Raw genomic sequence first — 8529 nt, 5'->3', positions numbered from 1 at the left:
TGAGGATGGGAACGTAGATTGACCAGTAAGTAGAGAGCTTCGCCTTCTGGCTCAGCTCCCTCTTCACAACGACGGGTCGGTGCAGAGCCCGCAACACTGCAGACGCCGCACCGATCCGCCCGTCAATCTCCCGCTCCATTCGTCCCTCACTCGTGAACAAGACCCCGAGATACTTGAACTCCTCCACTTGGGGAAGGATCTCATTCCCGACCCGGAGAGAGCATTCCACCCTTTTCCGGCTGAGAACCATAGTCTCGGATTTGGAGGTGCTGATTCTCATCCCAGCCGCTTCACACTTGGCTGCGAATCGCTCCAGTGAGAGCTGAAGGTCACGGCCTGACGACGCTAACAGAACCACATTATCTGCAAAAAGCAGAGACCCGATTCTGAGGTCGCCAAATCGGACACCCTCAACGCCCTGGCTGCGCCTAGAAATTCTGTCCATAAAAGTTAGGAACAGAATCGGTGACAAAGGGCAGCCCTGACGGAGTCCAACTCTCACCGGAAACGTATCCGACTTACTGCCGGCAATGCGGACCAAACTCTGGCACCGGTCATACAGAGACCGAACGGCCCCTATCAAGGGGTCCGGCACTCCATATTCCCGGAGCACCCCCCACAGGACTCCACGAGGGACACGGTCGAACGCTTTCTCCAAGTCCACAAAACACATGTAGACTGGTTGGGCGAACTCCCATGCACCCTCCAGGATCCTGCCGAGGGTATAGAGCTGGTCCACTGTTCCACGGCCAGGACGAAAGCCACACTGCATCTCCTGAATCCGAGGCTTGATTATCCGACGGATCCTCCTCTCCAATACCCCCGAATAGACCTTACCAGGGAGGCTGAGGTGTGTGATACCCCTATAGTTGGAACACACCCTCCGGTCCCCCTTTTTAAAGAGGGGGACCACCACCCCAATCTGCCAGTCCAGAGGCACTGTCCCCGATGTCCACGCGATGCTGCAGAGGCGTGTCAGCCAAGACAGCCCTACAACATCCAGAGCCTTGAGAAACTCAGGACGGACCTCATCCACCCCCGGGGCCTTGCCACCGAGGAGCTTTTTGACCACCTCGGCAACCTCAGCCCCAGAAATGGGAGGCCCCGTCTCCGAGCTCTCCGACTCTGCCTCTTCCGAGCACGTGTTGGTAGGATTGAGGAGTTCCTCGAAGTACTCCCCCCACCGACTCACAACATCCCAAGTTGAGGTCAGCAAAGCCCCGTCCCCACTGTAAACAGTGTTGACTGTGAGCCGCTTCCCCCCCCTGAGACGCCGGATGGTGGACCAGAATCTCTTCGAGGCCGTCCGGAAATCGTTCTCCATGGTCTCACCGAACTCCTCCCAGGCCCGAGTTTTTGCCTCAGCAACCGCCGAAGCCGCGGCCCGTCTGGCCTGTCGGTACCTATCAGCTGCTTCCAGGGTCCCACTGGCCAAAAAGGCCCGATAGGACTCCTTCCTAAGCTTGACGGCTTCCCTCACCACTGGTGTCCACCAGCAGGTTCGAGGGTTGCCGCCACGACAGGCACCGACCACCTTACGGCCACAACTCCGATCAGCTGCCTCGGCAATGGAGTCACGGAACATGGCCCATTCGGACTCAATGTCCCCCACCTCCCCCGGGATATGGTTGAAGCTCTGCCGGAGGTGGGAGTTAAAGCTCCTTCTGACGGGGGATTCTGACAAACGCTCCCAGCAGACCCTCACAATACGTTTGGGCCTGCCAGGTCTGATCGGCATCCTCCCCCACCAGCGGAGCCAACTCACCACCAGGTGGTGATCAGTTGACAGCTCCGCCCCTCTCTTCACCCGAGTGTCCAGGACATACGGCCGCAAGTCCGATGATACAACCACAAAGTCGATCATCGAACTGCGGCCAAGGGTGTCCTGGTGCCAAGTGCACATATGGACACCCTTATGTCTGAACATGGTGTTCGTTATGGACAGTCCATGACCAGCACAGAAGTCCAACAACATAACACCACTCTGGTTCAGATCGGGGGGGCCGTTCCTCTCAATCACACCCCTCCAGGTCTCACTGTCATTGCCCACGTGAGCATTGAAGTCCCCCAGCAGAACGAGGGAGTCTCCGGTAGGAGCATTCTCCAGTGCCTCCCCCAGAGACTCCAAAAAGGGTGGGTACTCTGAACTGCTGTTTGGCGCATAGGCACAAACAACAGTCAGGACTCGTCCCCCCACCCGAAGGCGGAGGGAGGCTACCCTCTCGTTCACTGGGGTAAACCCCAATGTACTGGCACACAGCCGGGGGGCAATAAGTATGCCCACACCTGCTCTGCGCCTCTCACCACGGGCAACTCCAGAGTGGAAGAGAGTCCAACCCCTCTCAAGAGGAGTGGTTCCAGAGCCCAAGCCGTGCATCGAGGTGAGTCCGACTATATCTAGCCGGAACCGCTCAGCCTCGCGCACCATCTCCGGCTCCTTCCCCAACAGAGAGGTGACATTCTAAAATAATTTCCTTTCTCAATTCAGAAATTTGTGTGTGTAAGTCACAACACCCCTGACACCAAAACGGCTTTCTTTTCTCTCTTTTCTCTACACTCTACACTGTGAGCACACACACCAAATCAGAAAGGCTTTTTTCTCTCTTTTCTACATTATGGACTGGGGGGACACAAAACCGCTCTCTCTTTTTTTTTTTGATTGTGTGCCAGGGCGTTGTCTCACGTATTAGATTATGCTTAAGATACGAATGGGTTTATCAGTCACATCAGAATCCATACATACTGATCCTCCCGTAATAAAATGGTCGGATCTTATCAAACACACTTTGTTTCTTGTGACAATCAAGCCAGCGAAACAGCGTATACACGTCAAGACCCTGAATCAAGTTTGCCACAAGAACTCATAAGTTTGGCAGTATTGCTCTGCCGTCAGCAATCATATACCCATTTTATTTTCGTGAGACATGTGCAGGCACCTGTTCATCTACTGTTCTATCACTATGAATTAGTTTATCTATTATCAATAAGGATACTTCTACAACTACTATCAAAGTATGTCCGGACGTCTTATGTTGTCAGTTGCTATATATGAATAAGTGGGTAGCTACTGACAAGCATTAAGCATGTCACACAGCCCAAACATATAACATTTCAGGACACACCACACAGTTAACAACCACAGTGAAGCGTGTCAAAGCCCAAACATGTAACATTCAACAGGACACTTACACATCATATTCAAATCAAACAGTCAGATCACATACAAGAACATATACCCCAGCCGGCATTGCTCCCTGCCTATTTTCCTACAGCTCACTATGTGTTTGCACACCTTTATTCACAAACTCTTCAACTTATACTCTTTTACCGAAGCTGCTACAGCTCGATTGGCCGAATACCCTTAGATCCTATTTCGGTGAATTTGACATCTGCCTTACATGTAACAGATTAGCGGTTTAGCAGTTTTAATTTAGTTTGAGTGAAGGAATTCATTTTATAGCAAAATCCGAAATCGTGAAGAACTCATGAAAGTAAGCTTATTCTCGGATTCCTGAAACTTTAGATTTGCTCTTTCTTTTACTGCAAAGTACAACGTTGTTTTTTTTTTTGACAGTTTTAACATAGTTTGAGTGAAGGAATTAATTTTATAGATAAAATCCCAAGAGTCTGCTGAGAAAAGAGAGTGAATGCGAAGTAGACTTTAACACGGCTCTGGGAGCGAGCAGAGTGTGGGCCAAGCGGGAGAATTGCTTGAAAGAAACGCGACACCGAATGAGCGGTCAGAACAAAGCCTCAATACGGTGTTCCCGTGGTGTTTTTGTTGCTGCCTTGTCTTTTGCACAGAGTAAAAGACAAGGCAGCCATCGAATAGGGCCCGATTGTTCCTACTTGGTCAGCCGAGGAGCAAGGGGGGGGAGAAAGCGTCTCAATCAAGCAAAGCTCACCATGGGGAAGGTGGCTATGCCAACTAGCCTGATGCCCTGCTCCCGCAGTGACGGATAATCGTACTCTGGTTTCTCTTCATAACGTACAACTCTTTCGCCTTTTATTAAAGACTTCCGTGGAGAGCAGCATTAATGAGTTGTTTCTATTTTTGGCAGGCTTTACCTTTGCGGGTGAAGCCCTTTCTGTCTGTGCAAAAAAAATCTTGTTACTGTGCAGAGTGACTTCTCTGAGTAGAGTCGCCTTACCTGTTGCGACTGTGCCGATGTTTGAAGCTGGAGTGCAAAGGTGTTGCTTGAATGGTGCTTGCTGGAGCGTGCGGGAGTGCAAAGTTATACCATTTAAAAGGGCTGAAGAGTGCTCATTGCAGCGGGTGGGCCATAGTAAAAAGCTGGTGAGAAAAGGTGCGAATGTCAAACCATACATGATCAAAATAGGGAGCGGAGGTGTTTGGCCGCGACAAGGTGTGAATGTCCACCCATAATTAATGAAAAGCAGGCAACGAGTAGGTTCGAATACCCAACCATACATCATCAAAAGCAGGAGTGGATGTGTTTGGCTACAAGAAGGTTTGAATGTCTGACCATAGTTTGTAAAAAGCGGGTAAGAAAAGGTTCGAATGCCCGAACATACACCATCAAAGGAGGGAGCGGAGGTGTTCCGCTGTAAGAAGGTGTGAATGTCCGACCATAGTTGGTAAAAAGCGGGTAAGAAAAGGTTAAAATACCCGACTGTACACAATCAATAGCGGGAGCGGAGTTATTCGGCTACTAAAAGGTGTGAAAGTCCGACCATGGTTTGTAAAAAGCGGGTAAGAAAAGGTTCGAATGCCCGACAATGTATGATCAAAAGAGGGAGCAGAGGTTTTCGGCTGAAAGAAGGTCTGAATGTCCAACCATAATTTGTAAAAACTGGGGAAGAAAAGGCTCGAAAGCCCGACTATACACCATCAACAGCTGGAGCGGAGGTGTTCAGCTGCAAGAAGGTCTGAATGTCCATCAATAATTGCTAGAAAACATGAAAGAGAATTTTCGAATATCAAACCAAACATCATCATAAGCGGGAGAGGTGTTCAGCTGCAAGAAGGTGTGAATGTCCACCCATAATTACTGAAAAATGGGTAAGAAAAGTTGCGAATGCCCAACCATACATCATCAAAAGCAGGAGTGGATGTGTTCGGCTACAAGAAGGTTTGAATTTCCGACCATAGTTTGTAAAAAGCGGGTAAGAAAAGGTTCGAATGCCCGAACATACACCATCAAAAGAGGGAGCGGAGGTGTTCCGCTGTAAGAAGGTGTGAATGTCCGACCATAGTTGGTAAAAAGCGGATAAAAAAAGGTGAAAATACCCGACTGTACACAATCAATAGTGGGAGCGGAGTTGTTCAGGTACAAGAAGGTATGAAAGTCCGACCATGGTTTGTAAAAAGCGGTTGAGAAAAGGCTTGTATGCCCGGATATACACCATCAAAAGCGGAAGCGGAGGTGTTCGGCTTCAAGAAGACATGAACGTCCAACCAAAGTTTGTAAAAAGCAGTTAAGAAAAGGTTTGAATATCCAACCAAACATAATCAAAAGAGCAGAGCTGTTCGACTGCAAGTAGGTGTGAATGTCAGATCATAATTTGCAAAAAGCTGATGAGAAAGGGTAAGAATGCCGGTCCATACATCATCAAAAGCGGGACAGGTGGTGTTCCGCTGCAAGTAGGTGTGAATGTGTGACTAAAGTTTATAACAAGCGTGTAAGACAAGATACTATTGCCAGACCATACATGATCAAAACAGGGAGCGGAGGTGGTTCAGCTGCAAGAAGGTGTGAATGTGCGACTAAAGTTTATAAGAAGCGGGTAAGACAAGGTGCGAATGCCCGACAATGTATGATCAAAACAGGGAGCGGAGGTTTTCGGCTGCAAGGTCTGAATGTCCAACCATAATTTGTAAAAACCAGGGAAGAAAAGGCTCGAAAGCCCGACTATACACCATCAAAAGCGGGAGCGGAGGTGTTCACCTGCAAGTAGGTGTGAATGTCAGATCATAATTTGCAAAAAGCTGATGAGAAAGGGTGAGAATGCCCGACTGTACACCATCAAATTTGGGAGCGGAGGTGTTCGGCTGTGAGTAAGTGTGAATGTCCGACCATAATTGCTGAAAAATGTGTTAGAAAAGTAAGAATGCAGGACAATTCATCATCAAAAGCGGGAGAGGTGTTTGGCTGCAACAACCTGTGAATGTCCAGCCATAATTACTCACAAACGGGTAAGAAAAGGTAGTATTGCCAGACCATACATGATCAAAACAGGGAGCGGAGGTGGTTCAGCTGCAAGGTGTGAATGTCTGACTAAAGTTTGTAAAAAGCGGGTAAGACAAGGTGCGAATGCCTCACAATGTATGATCGAAAGAGGGAGCGGAGTTGGTTCAGCTGCGAGAAAGAGTAAATGTCTGCCTAAAGTTCAAATATATTCACAAAAGCGGTAGGAGAGGTCTTCGGATGAGAGTGGTTGAGAATTTCAAACCATAATCTATAAAATGCGGTGAAAAAAAAGGTGTGATAGAACACTAAAAGGTGGAGCGGAAGTGTTCGGCTGCAAGAAGGTGTGAATGTCCGACTATATTTGATGAAAAGCAGGTGAAGCAAGGTCTGAATGCCCAACCTTACATCATCAAAAGCTAGATCAGAGGTGTTTGGCTGCAAGAAGGCCATAGTTTGCCAAAAGCGGGTAAGGTGCGAATGACCGACTAAATATCAACAAAAGTGGGGGCGGAGGTCTTCGGATGCAAGTGGGTGTGAATGTCCCACCATACAAGTATGGTGGAGAGGAAGCTGTGAATGGCCGACCATAGTAAAAAGCGGGTGAGAAAAGGTGCGAATGTCAAACCATACATGATCAAAACAGGGAGCGGAGGTGTTTTGCTGCGACAAGGTGTGAATATCCACCCATAATTAATGAAAAGCGGGCAACAAGTAGGTTCGACTGCCCAACCATACATCATCAAAAGCAGGATTGGATGTGTTCGGCTACAAGAAGGTTTGAATGTCTGACCATAGTTTGTAAATGCGGGTAAGAAAAGGTTCGAATGCCCGAACATACACCTTCAAAGGAGGGAGCGGAGGTGTTCCGCTTTAAGAAGGTGTGAATGTCCGACCATAGTTGGTAGAAAGCGGGTAAGAAAAGGTTAAAATACCCGACTGCACACAATCAATAGCGGGAGCGGAGTTGTTCGGCTACTAACAGGTGTGAAAGTCTGACCATGGTTTGTAAAAAGCGAGTAAGAAAAGGTGCGAATGCCCGACAATGTATGATCAAAAGCGGAAGCGGAGGTGTTCGGCTGGAAGAAGGTGTGAACGTCCGACCAAAGTTTGTAAAAAGCAGTTAAAAAAAGGTTCGAATATCCAACCAAACATAATCAAAAGTGGGAGCAGAGCTGTTCGACTGCAAGTAGGTGTGAATGTCCAGCCATAATTACTCACAAACGGGTAAGAAAAGGTAGTATTGCCAGACCATACATGATCAAAACAGGGAGCGGAGGTGGTTCAGCTGCAAGATCTGATTGTCCAACCATAATTTGTAAAAACCGGGTAAGAAAAGGTTCGAATGCCCGAATACATACCATCAAAAGCGGAAGCGGAGGTGTTCGGCTCCAAGAGGGTGTGAATGTCCAACCATAATTGCTAGAAAACATGAAAGAAAATTTTCGAAAATCAAACCGCACATGATCATAAGTGGGAGAGGAGGTGTTCAGCTGCAAGAAGGTGTGAATGTCCACCTATAATTCCTGAAAAATGGGTAAAAAAAAGGTACGAATGCCCAACCATACATCATCATAAGCAGGAGTGGATATGTTCGGCTACAAGAAGGTGTGAACGTCCAACCAAAGTTTTTAAAAAGCAGTTAAGAAAAGGTTAGAATATCCAACCAAACATAATCAAAAGCAGGAGCAGAGCTGTTCGACTGCAAGTAGGTGTGAATATCAGATCATAATTTGAAAAAAACTGATGAGAAATGGTGAGAATGCCCTACTATACACCATCAAATGTAGGAGCGGAGTTGTTCGGCTGTGAGTAGGTGTGAATCTCCGACCATAATTGCTGAAAAATGTGTTAGAAAAGGTAAGAATGCCGGTCCATACATCTGGCTGCAAAAAGGTGTGAATGTTCGACTAAAGTTTGTAAAAAGCTGGGAAGACAAGGTGCGAATGCCTGACAATGTATGATCAAAAGCAGGAGCGGAGGTGTTCAGCTGCAAGAAGGTCTAAATGTTCATCAATAATTGCTAGAAAACATGAAAGAAAATTTTCCAAAATCAAACCGCACATGATCATAAGTGGGAGAGGAGGTTTTCAGCTGCAAGAAGGTGTGAATGTCCACCTATAATTCCTGAAAAATGGGTAAAAAAAAGGTGCGAATGCCCAACCATACATCATCAAAAGTAGGAGTGGATGTGTTCGGCTACAAGAAGGTGTGAACGTCCAACCAAAGTTTGTAAAAAGTAGTTAAGAAAAGGTTCGAATATCCAACCAAACTGTTTGACTGCAAGTAGGTGTGAATGTCAGATCATAATTTGCAAAAAGCTGATGAGAAAAGGTGAGAATGCCCGACTATACACCATCAAATGCGGGAGCGGAGTGTT

At 47.4% G+C, this 8529-nt stretch overlaps 1 non-coding gene across 1 annotated transcript; it reads left to right on the top strand.

The window, feature by feature from the left end:
* Positions 1–3965: 3965 nt before the first annotated feature.
* On the top strand, positions 3966–4079 carry LOC140282484 (U5 spliceosomal RNA). The gene has a single exon (XR_011909913.1). It is a non-coding gene; the product is annotated as a U5 spliceosomal RNA (small nuclear RNA).
* The last annotated feature ends 4450 nt before the right edge of the window (positions 4080–8529 follow it).

The sequence above is a fragment of the Leuresthes tenuis genome, unplaced genomic scaffold (assembly GCF_036924035.1).
Source record: "Leuresthes tenuis unplaced genomic scaffold, fLeuTen1.0.hap1 SCAF_22, whole genome shotgun sequence".
Lineage (NCBI taxonomy): Eukaryota > Metazoa > Chordata > Actinopteri > Atheriniformes > Atherinopsidae > Leuresthes > Leuresthes tenuis.
This window is presented reverse-complemented; position numbering and strand designations above follow the sequence as displayed.